A 16,964-nucleotide genomic window follows, 5' to 3' on the forward strand; every position below is an offset into this window, starting at 1 on the left:
GGGGCTGTGCTGCTCCCTCAGGGAGACGGCTGCAGGAGAAAAGTGGGGAAACCAAGGTTCAAATTCCATCTGCAAAGTCCCCCCTCCAGGAGCCGAAGAGTGCTGCTGCTTCAGCCTCCATGTCCTTATCTGTGAAGGACCAGGAGCCAGGGAAATGGTGTGCATGACCCTACCAGGCAGAGCGTAGGCACGGAGTAAGCCCTCAAGGATACCTGTCTCCTTTATTCAGCAGAAACAAGTCAACAGAAAGACAAACTAAGGCAGCAAGGCAATTGAGGCCTGTGAAACCAGAAATAAAATAGTTATTATTAAAGTGATTTAGCTGAAATTTATGTATTAAACATTACCAATTCTCCAATCAAAGCTTTGTTGGACAATGCCTACAACACACACCCACACACTCACAGACAATAATACACACACACATACATACATACTTGTATGTATAGATACATATATATGTAAGTATACATGCCCACATACTCACATACATACACTCTTATGTTCATGCACACACACACACTCATATGCATACCCATGCAGTATCCTATGCACACTTAGACATACATTCAAAAATATGCACTCATAGACATATGTACATATATGTATACCCATATACATGTATCCATATATATCCATGTATAGACATATATATATACTCTCACATACAACTCACACACTGCACATACATACACACTCATACACACATATACATGTACTCATTCACATACCTAGTCACGCACACATATGCATATACATCCATATACATACACAGACATGTACATGTACATACACATACATGCATGTACACATGCACACACACCATTTACCCTGTGTAAGCAGAATAGACTGCTGTCTGGCTAAAGCCAGCTTCCTGCTCTTCCTCTGCACACACCTCTTCCACCTCAGTCCTTTCACGCCGACCTCCCTCAAGCTTAGTTCTCACTAACGGAATGGAACTAAGTGATAAGGGTCCCCTCTGCCAAATGTTCTCAGGAACAGTGGCTCTACTTCATGCTCTCAACTGCTTCCCGGCAGTTAGTTGAACATGACAAAGGCAAACTACTCAGTCGTGACAGAGCACCATGACAGAAAGGACCTGGACTCTGAGTTGCAGCATTACTTCAGCTGCACCTATCTTGGGTGCTGCCGTATCGGATCCCTTAAATATATTTGGGCGTCCATAGACCTTAGCAGTTTGTCAGCATTAGTGGTTTATAACCATATTGCTCTGCACTAACATCCATGAGATCCACACAGCACATGATTTTGAGGTTCAGGGGCCTCTTACAGAATACGATGACCACCCACTGAGGACTGTCTTAGACCACAAAGCTATCTGGATCACATTTGAAAATTCTCCTTGGGAAATTGTTTTAACTAGTTATAAACAAAGACTAAGCTCAAGGTTTGCACTAGCCGGCCACCCAACCAACAAATAAGGATGTAGTGTTTTAGTTCAAATTCAGGTTGGAACTATTATAAAGGACATTGTGCTCAGGGGACTTCCATCCCTTTGACAATGACTTGGATAGCCCTGATCATCTCCTGGTCCTCACTGGCTTTGGCTATGGTTGACTATATACAATGAACATTGTAGCTACCCTCATGTGAACTCTGCACCCGAGTTCCTCTGTGACAGGGCCAGTATTCAGAGAGGGGAGCTGTATATGTATCTAAGACCATTTAGCCATAAGCCTGTCCTGGATATCTTGGTTACAGAAAGCTGCAGCTGAAGCTATAGGTCTACACTCTGTGACCTGACTGTGGTGTGTTCTGCCCATGGGAAAGATTGGGAAAGATCCACAGATAGAAGGCAGTGGATTAGAGCAGCCCTCAGCCACATGGTCAGTAAGTTGTGGGGGTTGTAAGACAGGCAGCTTCTGGTGTTCTACACACATGTTGAAATTCAGCATGCTATCCCGAATCTCAGCAGCAGGGACTCAAGACTTCTCAAAGAACCTCTATAGGATGAGCCAAATTCAGTCACCCCTATGATGATGATCAACTTTGATGGTCCATGATTTCCAGGCATCATCACCTGCACTACAAGAGTTGATATCCATGGAAGCAGAGCTTAAGTGACTTATCTCTAGCCAAAACATACATCTTATTCAGAGGAGGTCAAGATGCCCTTTGTGGTAGACCCAAGTGATCAGAGTTCATGGGGATATTGAACTGCTCACAAATGCAAATCATGGTGTCAACAGCTCAAGATGTGAGAGAGCCTCACTCATGATTGAAATATGAGTCCCCCCAAGCTAATTCTCTACTCAAAAATCTTGCCATGCCTTCTTACATTGGTTTAATAAGAATTGACCCCACAGGCACAAATATTTGAATTCTTAGTCATTAGTGAATGGCATTGTTTGAGAAGACTTAAAAGATGTGGATTTGTTGAATAGGTGCAACTTTGTTTGAGAAAGTGTGTCACTGGCGGGGGGTAGTCTTTGAGAATTCAAAAGCCAGGCCCTATCTCTCTCTCTCTTTCCTGCTACCTATAAATCTGGATGTAGAACTCTCAGCTACTTCTCTGGCATCAACATCATTTCAACGTCATCATCAGCATCATCCCCATTATCATCTCCACCCTCCTCCTCCTCATCACCACCATCAGCAGTATTATCATTATCATCACCTCATGCCTGCCTGCATGCCACCAAGGTCTCTGCCATTATGATAATGGATTAAACCTCTAAAACTATAAGCAGGACCCAGTTAAATGGTTTCCTTTATTAGAGTTTCTGTGACCATGATGTCTCATCACAGTAACAGAACAGTGACCAAGATACTCCCCATTCTATCTATCATTAGATCTGAACCTTAGCACAGCCCATAATAAATGTCTGTCACGCTTACATTACATGTGTAGCTCCTTCCATAGCCTTAAATTTTAAGTCAGCAATACTGGAGGCTAGCAGAATGGCTCAGTGTTTAAGAACACCTTTAGCTTTGTTGACCTGGAACTCACTGATTCAACTAGGATGCCTGATCAGAAATCCCAGGGACCTTCCTGTCGCCACCTCCCCATCACTGTTGTTGTAAATGCATGCTGCTATACCCAGAGTTTTACATGGGTTCTGATGGCCAAAAGTAAGCTATCATTATTATCATTATTACAGAATGTTCACTTTACCAACTAAGGTATATTCCAATCCCTCTTCAGTTCCTGATCAGCCTTGTTTATCTACAATTCTTCTACCAATGCTTTCTACCAATCTGCATGCCTCATCATATGACTGTGTATGCAGTCTGTCAGGGATTCTATTCATCTTCCAGATGGTAAAGTGATGGCATTCTTCTGGGACTCAACCCTTTATCTCCTGGAGATATCTGGCAATTTGTTCTAGTTCATGTAGTAAAAAGAGGCTCTCTCCATCTATCTCCCCAGACAACTTCCAGCACTATCACTACTAACCATGGAGTTCCTCAGTGACTGTGTGACCAAAGATGTCTAGGTCACTAACTTAAGGATAATAATGATGGGCACTCAATGAAGTGATGGCAAGGATTAAACTGAAGGAAGTACGGGTAGAGTGAAGAAAGGGCTTGATATATGCCATGTGTTGTGTACTCTTTTTCTATCAAGGGAATGATTACCTCCATCAGCAACAGCAGCGTCACAATCATCAGCATCATTTCAACATCATCATCATCATCTCCGTCATCCAGCATCACAATCATCAGCATCATTTCAACATCAACATCATCTCCGTCATCATTACCACTGATAACATCATTATCATCACCAACATCTCCATCCTCATCACTATGAACATTATTGTGTCATCACCATCAACATCCTCATCATCATTGCCACCATCATCATCACCATCACCTCATTGTTACTGTCATCATCTCCATTAACAGCATCATTACCTCATCATTGCCATCATCAACAGCGTCACGGCCACTATAGAAGCAGGAGCTCATTGTGTTTTAGATACCACACTGACCACTGCAGATATTTTACTTAACACATACCACTGTCCCCAATAATGTCACTTCCACTTTATGCATGAGGGCCCTGAAGCTTAAATGGGTCAAATCATGTTCTAAAGTGGTAAATGACCCTGTCGCGGCAGAGGGATACCTATGTTGACACGTAAGTCTGTTTCCTTAGTCAAGGTTCTCTGGTCTCACCCAGACTGTCTTTTTTTTCTGTCCGTATCTCAAAGTGTTGACTGGGGTGAATTGTGTGGTTCCCTGGGGCTGATGGACAGTCACTGCTGTGCCTTAAGAAGCCCCAACTAAGATTCTGACCTCCACATACAGGCAGGATTGATGCTCAGGTTACAAGGAAACCCAGCGGTTCCCACAGACTTCTGAGAACAGCTCTCTCTGATTCACTGTGAATGCATAGCGGAACCCTAAAACCAGACAAAGACCACAAAGTCATCACTGTGGGCTGCTGTGAAGAGTGTGGCCCATTTGGGTTGACTCACCCCCCTTAGCCCACATCTCAGCATCTGTGGTACTTACTCACAGCCTACCAGAGCCTCCAGCATAAATGAGGACCCGGAATATACATTCCTCATCACTTTCATTCTCCATCCAGTTGGGACAGCAAAAAAAATGCATCACTTGTACAGGAGAGGAAACAGACACAGGGGTTTAAGTGTCTTGCTATAGGACACTCAGCTACACACTCCAGTCAATGAGTCGTACCCATGGCTGTCCCATCAACGAGAAAGTACTGTCTCCATGCAGTACTCATGAGGGTCTTCCAGGGTCAGGAAACTCTTGGTCTGGCCATCCAAGGACAGTCTGATAGCCTGAACCTCTTACCTGGGTGACTGCTGTTGTCATTGCCCAGCCCAGAACCTGTACCTCACTCCAGAATGGTACAAGTGAAAACCTCCTTTCACATGGTGGTAACTCAAATGTTTCTTCACATATGCTGTGGAAGGGCTCGTCAGTACCTCAGCAGGCCTCTGTGCATGGAGATGGGGCCTCTCTGAAAGCAATCCAGGTGAAATGCATTCATGAGAATGGCACCCTGACTACACGGTGGGTGTCCTCTTAGGAGGTGGAGACTCAAGGAAGAGACTTTCCAGGGAAGTGACCTGTGAAGACAAAGCAAAAAGATGGTCATTGCTTCATGTCCCCAACATAGCTGGCACCTTGATCCTTGACTGCGGGTGTCCATGCTCACAGCCCCGAACGTGGCTCTTTAGGAGGCCAGTGCATACAGACCGGTGTTGCCAAGGTAACCCTGAGGAGCTGACAGGGTTCCGGCTTTTACCCTTCTTTCCCCTTCCCCAGTCTTTGACACTCACAAGAAACACCAGACACCCCAGTCCAGGCACCTTGAGCCCGTCCAGGCCGGACCTCCCTGATTTGGCTCGTGAGCCTGTCAAACCAACCTGCTCTCCGTAAAGGACAAGGCAAAGCCATCTTTCAGTTTTCTTCCCCTGACAGAAATCAGCAGGGTTAGAATAAACTGCATAAGTTATCAGCTCCTCAGGAAGGAACATGAAAAAGGCCCTTCTATCACTTAATGAAAAATGGCTGCTTTTTTTGGACAGAACTTCATAGGCCTGCAATCAAGCCTGGATCCCTCTCCTTCCCTGACGTGCCATGCAGGCAAAGCGAGTCGGCATCTATTAATAATATTTTCTCCGGCTCCTTTCATTTTTCTGCGTGTCCCACCACTGTCAGGCCCCGTGATGCAGCTAAGCCTTTATCTCGTCCGAGTCTGGCCTGTCAGGGTGATAAACAATTCTAACAAGAATCAGAATAAAGATCTTCCCAGTAGACTCAGCGAAAGATAGAGGCTTTTCTCATTTTCTCGACGGAAAAAAAAAATTTAATCTAGCGGCTCGGGCTTTTTTCAAGCGTCACATTCAAAGAGATGCAAATTTGTCAGAGCGGAGACCCCAGCTGACTCTGAGCACGGCGTGAATGTCAAAGGGGGGAGGCAGTGTCTTTGACACGGCTGCCTTTTGGGGGGGACAAGGGGGTGAGGCGCTCCCCACCAAATGTTAAAAAAAAATAAGGAATCGCTTTGTAGTCCATGTTTCAACAATTTTCATAAGTTTTCTCCTGTAATAATAAAAAAAACTGCCATTGGGAAGAAAAAAAGAAGAGAAAAGGGATGGATGGGGACTTGGGGTGAGGCAGAAAAACGACTCCATTGAGATGTCAGGGTGGACAGCAATGAATTGTGACTGGGTGGAGTTAAGGGGGATGAATGAATGAATGAATGAATGAATGAATGAGTGAGTGAATGAATGCAGCATCTTGGACAGTACACATATATAGCATATACATGCATATATATGTATGCATGCATACATACATACATACATACATACATACATACAGACGGAATCAGGGGCATGTACCTGGAAGGCAGGCAGGAGAGACTAGAAGCTGACAATACTAGCATGCTGAAGAAAGCATGGGGTGATGAGCACCCACCTCCTCAGAGGACCAGGGGACAAGTCCAAGGGAGCTTGCTACCATTTTCTCATGGTTTGACCCAAGGGCCTTGTAGAATCGAAAGGCTTCTGAGCTGGGCTGGGCTGTAGCTGCTGTCTCCTCTCCCTTCTGGTTAGCCTTCTCCACAGTCCTGGTCTCTGTCGAGCATTTGAATCTTTGGTGCTCTTATGGTTTGTTTTGTATCAAGAGCAATTGATGTCACATCCCCATGTGTGTCCTCTTCTTCCTCCTCCTCATCCACCATGCTGATTTTTCTAGCCCAGCTCACCTTTCCCTGACCATGACCTTCCTCCTGTTCCACATCCCTGCACAGCCTTCCCAGGCGTTCCTCAAGCCCATGGCCTGTGTCCCTCAGACTTGACAGAAGCAAAGCCATCAGAGGGTAGTGACAGCAGAACGAAACAGCATTCGGGCTAGCAGAAATCGACTCAAAACTGTACCAGGATCCCTGCACACTAGGCTCTCTTCTCTGAGAGTCCAGAGTCCTGTTTTCCAATGCCCACAATAAGTAGAGGATATCAAAGTATGTGAGTTATGATTCAAAGATATTCAGTTGTTCTCAGCCCTTTCAGATTCTCCTATCTGGCCTACTCACCATCATCTTTCTAAAATCTTTCAACTTATATTTAGATCAGCAAGGAGAAGTTGATGTGTGTATATCCGACCTTGTTATCTACAGGGAATAGGTTTCAACTCCTAACCCTCTGCCATGGATACTAACATCAAAAGTTGCTCAAGACCTTTATATACAATACTATACATAGGGTTTGCATATAACCTACACACATCCTCTTGTGTATTTTAAACCTTCTGTAGTCTACTTAACAAAAGCCTGCTGAAAACCAACTGTTAAGAGTATGTAAATAGTTGTCACACCATGCTGCTCAGAGAGTAAAGACAAAAAGGGTCAATGTATAATCAGTGTGATGCAATATTAATGTTTATGCTACTTTATGCAACATGTTTTGATCATATCCTTTTGGCTCATTGTGTGACTTTAGCATCCACAGATTACTAGGGATGACTATATGCATTAAGTAGTTGGTGGGCTCAAGTAAGGACTAAGGCAACCTGGGACAGAGGGGAGGGGGGACTTGTAAAGTGTCCCCTTATCCTACAGTCCCCTCCTGGTATCAATTTAATAGCAGAATGCATGAGTCTGAGATCTACATGATGCCCCAGGACTGGGTTCAGGAACTTCAGGTTGTCCTCATTGCCAGCTCTCCTCTCTGAGTCCTCCAAGCCGCTGCCACCAGCCTGCCTCTCTCACAGAGAGCTTGGTCATCCTGAGGAGAGAAGCCTTAACTGATGGCGTTCTTGTATCACACATAGCTCTGAAGAAGATCTGTCTAGCTCTGGTGCAGCAACCTGCAGCAACAAAATAGTAACTCTCCATTCTTCAACGTAAGTGAAGTCAGGAGTCAGGACCCACTGACACAGACACTGCTTGAGACATCAAGACAACTGCAAGCATTTGTACTCAGGTTTGGGGGACAGGTTGATAAGGTACACTTGACTGCTAATTACTAATAGAGGGTACCTTCCTCACCAGGAAGTGAGTTTGCCTAAGCATCTCTCTGCTTAGTGGCAGGAGTGGAGGATAAATAGAAGCCAATGTTTAATCCCGTATCCACATGGGGCAACCTAGCTCAGTGCTGATGCAACAATCTGATTTTATAAACTCTGGTCCAAGATTTCATTCCGAGATAAGCAAGCATCCTTCAGAGCAACACCCGGATGCTCTGATTTTGAATTCCCTTTTCAAAAACAAGCAAGCAACCAATAGCAATAACAAATCAGGCACTCTGGCCCCATCAGATTATAGTCGTCAGAGTCTAGAGACAGGACATGGTGTCGTGGTTACTCTTGGTATGGTATGAAGACAGGAAGTCAGGAACATCTATTGATGTCACTTGACCTTGGAATGGCAAAAGTATTTCTGGACTCTTTATAGCTGCAACATTGTAGAGAAAGAGTAGAAAGAAGTGAGAAAAATGCGGGAAGAATAATTGATGGAACTTGCTAGAGACTGACATTGGGAAGTGAGGTAAGTGAAAGAATTGTGACTTTTTCCAGGTCTCCAGCAATAAAACTGGAGGTGCAGTTATTCATTAGCAATTTGGGAAAGGTGGAGACTAGGTTTTATAGGTGGGGTCCCTAGATGCCTTTTGATAAGGTTATGGGTAGAGATGGGCAAACAGTACACTGAGCAGAGAAAGGTGTTAAAGAATCTTGATTGACAGAGAGGAACAATTTCCCCAAAGGGAAAGATGGTCTTGGAAGATCCAGGCCAAGCTGGCTTTTTGATTCTGTATCTTACGACAATCATTGGTTTAGCTGTCTATTGATTTGATGTGAGCAACCACGTCTCACGTGGCCTTAGTGAGCCAGACAATGACGAGATTTCCACACCGACCTCTCACATCTGAGCACGGGACATGGTGCACAAGGACTTCGGTCTGAAGAGTCAGACTCTGTGGCAGGTAGCTGGGAAGCATGGAGGAAGCAGTTTGCTTTACAATGTGAATGACCCGAGGAATCTTCAGGCAGTCTCTATGGTTGTGACTCTTGCCCACAAAGTGGCTTCTAGGTCGTACTTGACACAGCAAGGAATGATGCATGTCTATAGCCACCCGAGCCTCTGTCACCACAGGACTCTGGAGCCATCAAATTCCTGGAATAGTCTTCAGGGAAGTCATTCCTTGTAATAGAGCCCTTTGCATTTGAAGAGCTGTGTGTGACCACAGGGAGACCACAGATGCCACAACCTCTACACTGGAGAGTGGGAACCATGGCTCCGAGGATGGGCCAGTGTAGCTTCTAACAGCTGTTTAAACTCTCCCATTTGGGTAAAGGAGAAATGATAGCAATTTCAGTGTAAACTTTCAGTGCAGACAACAACCAATGTAACAGACATGCTGGTAGCAAATTAATGGCTATTACCCGTGTAGCATCTTTAAATAAGCAAAACACATGTAACTGGAAGAGAACCTTGTCTTCAAAGTGACCCCCATCCCAGACAATTAAGAAGGTTTGGAGGCTTTTGTTGGTTGAGTTTTTTTTTTCTTTCCACGTTTCATTCCATTTAGTCAGGACTCTCATTAGGTAGCCCAGGCTGGCCTCAGATTTTAGATCCTCCTTCCTCAGCCTTCCCAGTGTGGAAGGTACAGGTGTGTACTATCACAATGAGACAGAGAGTTTGTTTTTAATAGTTAACATAGTTGGCTTCATTATGAATGGATTGTTTTCTATGAGGGCCCATTACTTGTGTAGTACCATGGATAAGATGGCATATGAGTATCATCAACACTGATTCCAGCATCTAATCACCAACACATCTCCACTTGCTAAATGCAATAGGACCATAAATGCCACCAACATCCTCTTATCTTTATGGGCATGCTTGTGTCATTATCTACCAGGAAAGGGTGTGTGGGACCCACCCTATGCCCAGTAAGGAAATCAAAGCAAGTGGCGGGGGACAGAATGAAGGAAGAGAAGGGGGAACATTATCTCTGATTCCTTACAGTTGAGTCTCTAAGAGAGGGAACAAAAGAGAGATAAGTGGGCTTTGGTGACCTGTAGAAGACTTTTCCCCTTGTCGTAAGGGCTGTGGTGGAAGGAGAGTGTCAAAGAGTGATTCAAAGCTGTCCTAAGAACTTTAGTGATGTGATTCCAAGATGGCAGACTACCCTGGTGGCTTCTATTACAGAAAAGCTCACACACACACCAATGGCTATGCCTTCAGCTTAATAAGATTACAATAGGTCTGTGAAAGCAAACAAGGGAGCCATGCTAAAAAAAATAAATAAAAACAACCAAAAAAGTCAGGATAAGCAGAAGTGAGACAAACAGGAAATTCACATTCAGGAACATTCTGCAGAGAGATGAAGATGAGGGAAGCCACAGTGAGCAAGACTGGAGAATTATTGGGGTGTCTGAATTGTTGGACATGTAGAATACTCCCAAATGATTGGTCATTCTCCCAACACCAGTCTGATCAGATCCTGAGTACCCGATATGGTAGTCCGAACTGATGGGGGATGTCCTTCTGTATAGGTTTCTTTTATTGGTTGATTAATAAAACACTGTTCTGCCAATTAGGCAGGAAGACAGGAGTGATTAGGAGATGAGGAGAATTCTGGAAAAGGTAGGGAGGAGTCTATCAGAGTCGAGATGCTGCCAGGGGAGTAACACCATGCCAGGCATTATCAGGTAAGCCACAGCCTGGCGGCAATACACAGATTGATAAAAATGAGTTAATATTGGGGGAACACATGGACCCCAGACTGATGACTTGGGGGCCAGCATGGGACTGATCCAGACATCCCTCCCACCGAACCTGGGTGACAGAGTGGAGGCCTTGGCAATCTGTGGGACCTTGGAGAGTAGAGCAGTATGTATTCCTGGCATACAAATGGACTCTGGGAACCCGTACCAGGGATGCTCTCTCAGCCTCGACACAAGGGGAAGAAACTAGGCCCTTCTGGGGATGGGAAAATCCCTCATGGAAGTCCTTGCCCTCCCTGGGGAGTGGAGGGGGGATGGAGTGAGGGGTGAGGAGTGGGGGAGGAGGGGAGAGAAAGGGAACTGAAAGTGACATGTGTAAAAAGTTAAATAAAAATATGAAAAAAAAGAAATGGGTTAATAATTAAGACAGAGCTAGCCAATAAGAAGCCCTGGTCCTCAGCCAGCAACTTTATAATTTAAATAAATAAATAGATAAATAAATAAAGTAGCTGGGTGGTGGTGGTACAGACCTTTAATCCTAGCACTAGGGAGGCAGAGGCAAGCAGATCTCCGTACACCAGGGTGGCCTTGAATCACAGAGATCTTCTTGCCTCTGCCTCCCTACTGCTGTGGCTAAAGGTGTGTGCCGCCACCACCCAGCTACTCCACCTAACCCTCCTCACTCTCCTCAGATTGCTGCCACATGCAGTGCACTCATTATTTCTCAGCCACGGTCAACATCCAAACATACTAGACTCAATACATAATCCTGCGCTGGGCACATCCAGTACATCCCTGTTGGGTGACCCTCTGCCTTCAACTCTTTTAAGCAGCTCCTTCAACTCCCACCAGCTGCCACCACCTTCTAACTGAGTTCGGCATCTTGTGCAGCAAAGGACTTGCATCAATTCCTATTCTGTGACTGCAATAAGATAATTTGACAAAAGCAACTTAAGGGGGTGGTGCTGTTATTTTGACTTGTGATTCCAGAGGCGATAGAGTCCATCATAGCTGGGAGCACATGGTAGCAAGGAGGAAGGGTAGGCATGGTGACAGGAGGGAGGGGCTAACTGACCACATGGCACTCGGGAAGCAGAGACAGACAGGAAGTAGACACTGGTTATCGAATCTTAACTTCTGCCACCCGTGACCTATTTCCTCTATCAAGGTTTCAAATGCTCAGGTCTTCCCATACCTCCCAAACATCACAGCCACCTGGGGACCAAGCGTCCAAGCACTTGAGTCTGTGGGGGAACAGTCCACTTTCAAACCATAACATAGCCATATGCCACGTCTGACACTTTCAGCCTATGTATATGCTTGATGCCTATAACCAAGCCCGGTGTCCCAAGTCCTATGCCCAGAACTCACATGATGGAAGTAGAGAACCAACCCCTCCCTTGCCCTCTGACCTCCACACATGTGTCATGGCATGCACTTGTGTGTACAATCGAATAAAAATAAATGTTAAAAGATAAAAGGGCTGAGTTGTTGTGTCAGGAGCAGTAGAACACCAGGGTCAGGCACCTGAAAAACTCAGTGTATTGCTGAAGAACAGTGTCTGGGTGGCAGGCCAGAGTTAGAGACTTTTCATGAATGAAACCTGGAGAGAGTGTGAAGAGACGCCACTGATCAAAATACAAACCAGAACAAAGCTGTTGGGGGCCCAGAAACTGAATCACAGCTGTGCCAACAGCTGTACATAGAGTCGAGTTCAAGAATGAATTCTGTTTACAACATGGCTCCTGTTAGGTACATGATTTTAATTAAGTAGGGAAACGGAGTATAAGAACAACATATTAAATGTAGGCGTGCCATCCAAGGAGTCTGACTGCAAGCGAGGCTTATTTCAGACATTCCTGTCTGTATAATTGTCATCTCGGCCCACTGTTTACTTCTAAACACAAGCTTTATTCTATTAGCAAAAGCAGCACTTATTTCTAGCCAGCTTTCCATGTGAGATGTTCGTTCAAAATACTAAAGGTAAAGAGGAGATTACTTTTCCCCCAAACTTTGTGCCAGTTGGCACTTGAAGGGATAGTTTGTAAGGAAATTAACCCCGCAAAAGGGCATTCAGAGCGGCCCACTTATAGACAGCGTGTCCTGTAAGGGCCACGGCAAGCTTTCTTTCTTGAGAGGGATATGAAGAGGGAGCTTCACGTAGAGCAAGGCCAGACCCTGCCCTGCTGAGACGGGTGGCTATTGGGATTGTCGTTTTACCTTCTGAACCACAGTGATGGTACAATGATGGCATCTCTGATAGCCCTTCATCAGCCCCAGTGACGACTGTGTTCTCATGAGTGGGATGGCGATACCTATGCAAAACCTCTGGACACCACAGAACGAGGCAATGCCTGTTTTGTTGGCCTCGAGGTCTGCCTGGCCAGGGCCCCACCCTATCAAAAAAGCATGGATGTCCCTCTGCTATAGCAGGAGGGGAAGAGCAGAGGGAAGTCCCAGCCTCTTGTCACTCAATCTGAGATGCAGCCTTTGCTGGCACCCCCTTCTTCCCTAGTGAGCCCCACAGCCCTGGAAGCCAGGGAGTCCATTTCATGGGAGTGTCTGTGGGTGCTGGCACACAGATTTGTCTTAGTAAAATGCATTTTTGTGTCACTTGTCTCAAATGTCTCAAAACGTGGTACAGCTTTCCTGGGAGACCATGTTTATATAGCACATGGTAAGCCTCGAGTCTAACAGAAGTTCTGAAATCACCTGGGTGTGAGAACAGAAATTTCAGGACATCAATTTTTTTTCTTCCTCCCTTCTTCCCTTCCCCCCTCCCTCCTGGCCTCCCTCCCCCCTTCTGTCCCTCTCTCCCTTCCCTTTATCCTCCCTCGCTTCTCTTTCTTTCAACCTATCTCCTTTTCTCCCTCCTTCCCTTCCTTCTTCACTCCATTCCTTTCCTTCTTGTCCCATTACTTCTTCCTTCCTTCTTTCTACACTTTAACTCCTCACTCCTTTGTGGCCACTCTGTCCCCAGATAGCACCAGTCTTAATTTCTCCATGGGTCCCCAGAACCCTCACTTTCTCAGCCTGACTTCTACTCGATGCTCCCTCTTTCTACTCCGAAGTTCCGTTAGTCATGACTGGTGTCCCTCTCACGTGCTGTCCTGTCTGCCATCTGCCTGTCCTCTCTCAACCAATGGTAGCTGAAGAATCTGTTCCCACGGTAAAAGCCCCAACCAAAACGCAAGAGAATGGTCCTCAGAATCAGACCAAATTCCAGTTTTTTCACCTGGAGTTGTGTAAGCCTGGTCATTCTGCACATCACAGAGGTCTTGACACAGTTGTCCTGAGGATTTAACAAGATTGTAACATCCAATATGGTGCCTCAGTAACAGAACAGATGTTCACCCGGGTCAGTAGGGAGAGTCTCGGGAAGGATCGCAGCATAAAGAGACTGAGCAGATCCCGGCTCACGTCATGATGAACAGAGGTCGTCTCCCAGAACCAAGGCTGAGATGCCAGACCAAGGTGTTGGGGATGCCCTCCAATGTCCTCTCTCCTGGGTCCTCCCCTTAGTCTCAGGGCTCTGCCCAGTCAGGATCAGAAACAGGCTTGGCCAGAGCACATTATGCCAGTCATAATCCCCTGGGTGACAAGGCACAGCACAGAAACCTGTGTCCAAGGTGTGAGAACTGAGCTGAACCCTGAGTGAAGGAAGCTTTTCTTTTCATAATTACCCTTCTGCCTTGGTTTCTAAAAGCAGCCAATGCCTCGGTGTTCCTGGGGTAGCCTGGATAGCTTACAAAGCTGGAATCAACTGTAGCAAGATCAGCTGAACAAACTAACATTCTGACTGTGTTAGTCTGGACCACTGGAACCAACCACACAGAAGGGCCTTGTTCAGCCCATACTATTCACACCTCTGCGTCCTTTGCTGGACTCTACAGCACAGCTCCTGGAGTGGGTCAGGGATGTCAGCTCCTTGCGTGTCTCTGCTAAGTACCCACCACACCTCCACCCTGCGCTCAGTGCCTGAGGACCCACTGGATTTGGGGGTCCCTCCGAGCTGATAGTAGAGATGATCGTGTCACCTGTCATGCTCCTTCTTCCTGCATCTACTGCCTTGTCCGGCCTCCGTGGTTTGGCATTAGTCAGTAATCACTGTGGCTTGTGTGGTGTGCTCCCAGGTGATATTCCTCACGTCTGAACGATATGTGTCTGTGTGCAGCTATCCCCTCATCCGTGACAACACAGATCCAGAGCACCAGAGAATGCTAGAAACCCTGGCTGACACCAGGCCCTATGGGTGCTTTTCTCTTTATTACATACACACCTGTGTTGAAGTTCAATTTATAAACTGGTCACAGTAACTAATAATAAAATGGAACAATTAAGGCACACTCTATTATGTGCCATTTAAGCATGTGATTTGATTGCTTCTAGAATGTTCCACTTAATATTTTCAGGCTATTCCTCACTGCTGGGAAATGAAACCCCAGAAAGCAAATTTGTGGTGGAACAAACTACTACATCCATCCTTCTCCTCGCCACATTCTTGGAAGCTGTATTGGTAACCACTGCTGTGACCACGTAGCTGCCATGTGGCAACTGAAGGAAAAAAGACCTATTTGAGATTAAGTCCACTAGTTTGTCACATTGGATATAACAGGAAACAGAGAGTCGATGGGAAGTGAGGTGAAGCTATAAACCCTTAAGACCCACCACCACCCTCCCTGGTGACCTACTTCCTTCAGCAAGACTGTATGTCTTAAGGTTCTGCAATCTTCCAAAACAGTGCTACTAAGCCCATGAGCCCATGGGAGACAGTCACATCCAAACCACCCCAGAAACCAATTACCTAGACATTAGTGTCCCCGGATGGTTTGCTGAGTCACCAGAGAGAGAAGACCTCTGCCCACTTTCAGCATTTTTTAAGTAATCTTCATTGTCAAGAATCCTAGCATATAAGTAAAAACATCACATAACAAAATTAACCGGACTCAATGTCTACACAGCACACCGAATGAACATGTGGGCAGTTAGACAGACTGGCATTCACAACAGAAGCTGTGACACTTCCCACTGCATTTCACATTTTCAGTGTGGGATGTATTTCATGCACCACCACTGTCCTCATATGCTTAGCCATGGAAAAGTTGTATATGGTGCTTGTTATTGCAGCATAGCTGAGCCCATCCTGACTGGTAACCACATCACACATTGTCATCCTCCAGACAAGCACCTTTCCTTGAGTTCCATTCTCATTATCCCTCCCATCAGCTTTCCTAGATACATCCAGACATCTCCACATTGTCAACCCCGCGTTTTCACTCAAAACATGCAAATCCAGACCTCTCATCCTGTGAATGTCTCTGCTTCCACCATTAACCACCAGTCACTGCCCAGCCTGTTACAGATGGACAGCTATCTATCAGGAACCTAAGCGCTAACTCACCCACAACCAGGGGGTGACCATCCACCCCTGACCATTCCTCTATCCTGCCCTGGCAGATGAAACAAAACCCTTCTGTATTACCCTCCTTCCCTGGGTCATATGGGGCACTAGGTCCTACAAAGCCTGCCCCTAGTGTCCTTTCTGAAGATATCCCTTCTTCTCACTGTTTCTGTGGAGATCTATCTTAGAAAAATAACCCTGCCAATTCCACTTAAAGTCCCTTTTGTGCCCTCTATAGAATTAAACTCCCTAGCAGGCTGGGCTTTTAAAGGTGACCGAGACTTTGTGTACCAAGGAAGCATCTGAGTTTGGTCAGATCCTCCCAGTGCCCAGCCAAGACTCCTGAGAAAATCAATGAGTCTCCTTGAGCCTTGCTATTCTTGTCTGTCAAAAACAATGAGTAATGGTTTGTTTGTTGGGCTCATGTGGAACAAATGGTTTCAAGCCACATATCTGATGACATTGCCCCGAACAGGTTAGCTGGTATAAGTGATTAGCAAAGAATTACTGTCACTGGCCACTCCTAATTTGTCAGCAACTGTGCCAAGATGTTCACACCCATGACATCTTTAATTTTTGAAGTACCCGACTTTGTCTTAGATACACAAAAAGTACAAGTCTCATCCAATAGGATCTGATAGCACATTGCACAGGCAAAGACTCAAGCCCAGGACTATAGGTGAGAATTTGGTGCCTTTTCAACTGTATCACAAAGTGTGACTCAAGAAGTAAAATGATGATACTCCCTGATGTTCAGAAACAGAGAAATGCCTTTAAATGATGATAGACCATTCCTCCAGTGTTCTGTACAAGGCTGTTGCCATGTGCTCCTTGAAGAACATGTCCTCCTAGAACTTAATGTGGATGCCTTATAAATGAACCTTCTTGC

General features: G+C 45.6%; 1 long non-coding RNA gene across 1 annotated transcript; it reads right to left on the reverse strand.

Annotated features, from left to right (window-relative positions):
• Positions 1–207: 207 nt before the first annotated feature.
• On the reverse strand, positions 208–14,187 carry LOC121139441. The gene is made up of 3 exons (XR_005876397.1): positions 13,910–14,187; positions 4,789–5,066; positions 208–279 (listed from the first exon to the last, which is right to left on the reverse strand). It is a non-coding gene; the product is annotated as an uncharacterized LOC121139441 (long non-coding RNA).
• Positions 14,188–16,964: the final 2,777 nt, after the last annotated feature.

Source organism: Mesocricetus auratus, unplaced genomic scaffold (assembly GCF_017639785.1).
Source record: "Mesocricetus auratus isolate SY011 unplaced genomic scaffold, BCM_Maur_2.0 Super-Scaffold_15014, whole genome shotgun sequence".
Taxonomy (NCBI): Eukaryota; Metazoa; Chordata; class Mammalia; order Rodentia; family Cricetidae; genus Mesocricetus; species Mesocricetus auratus.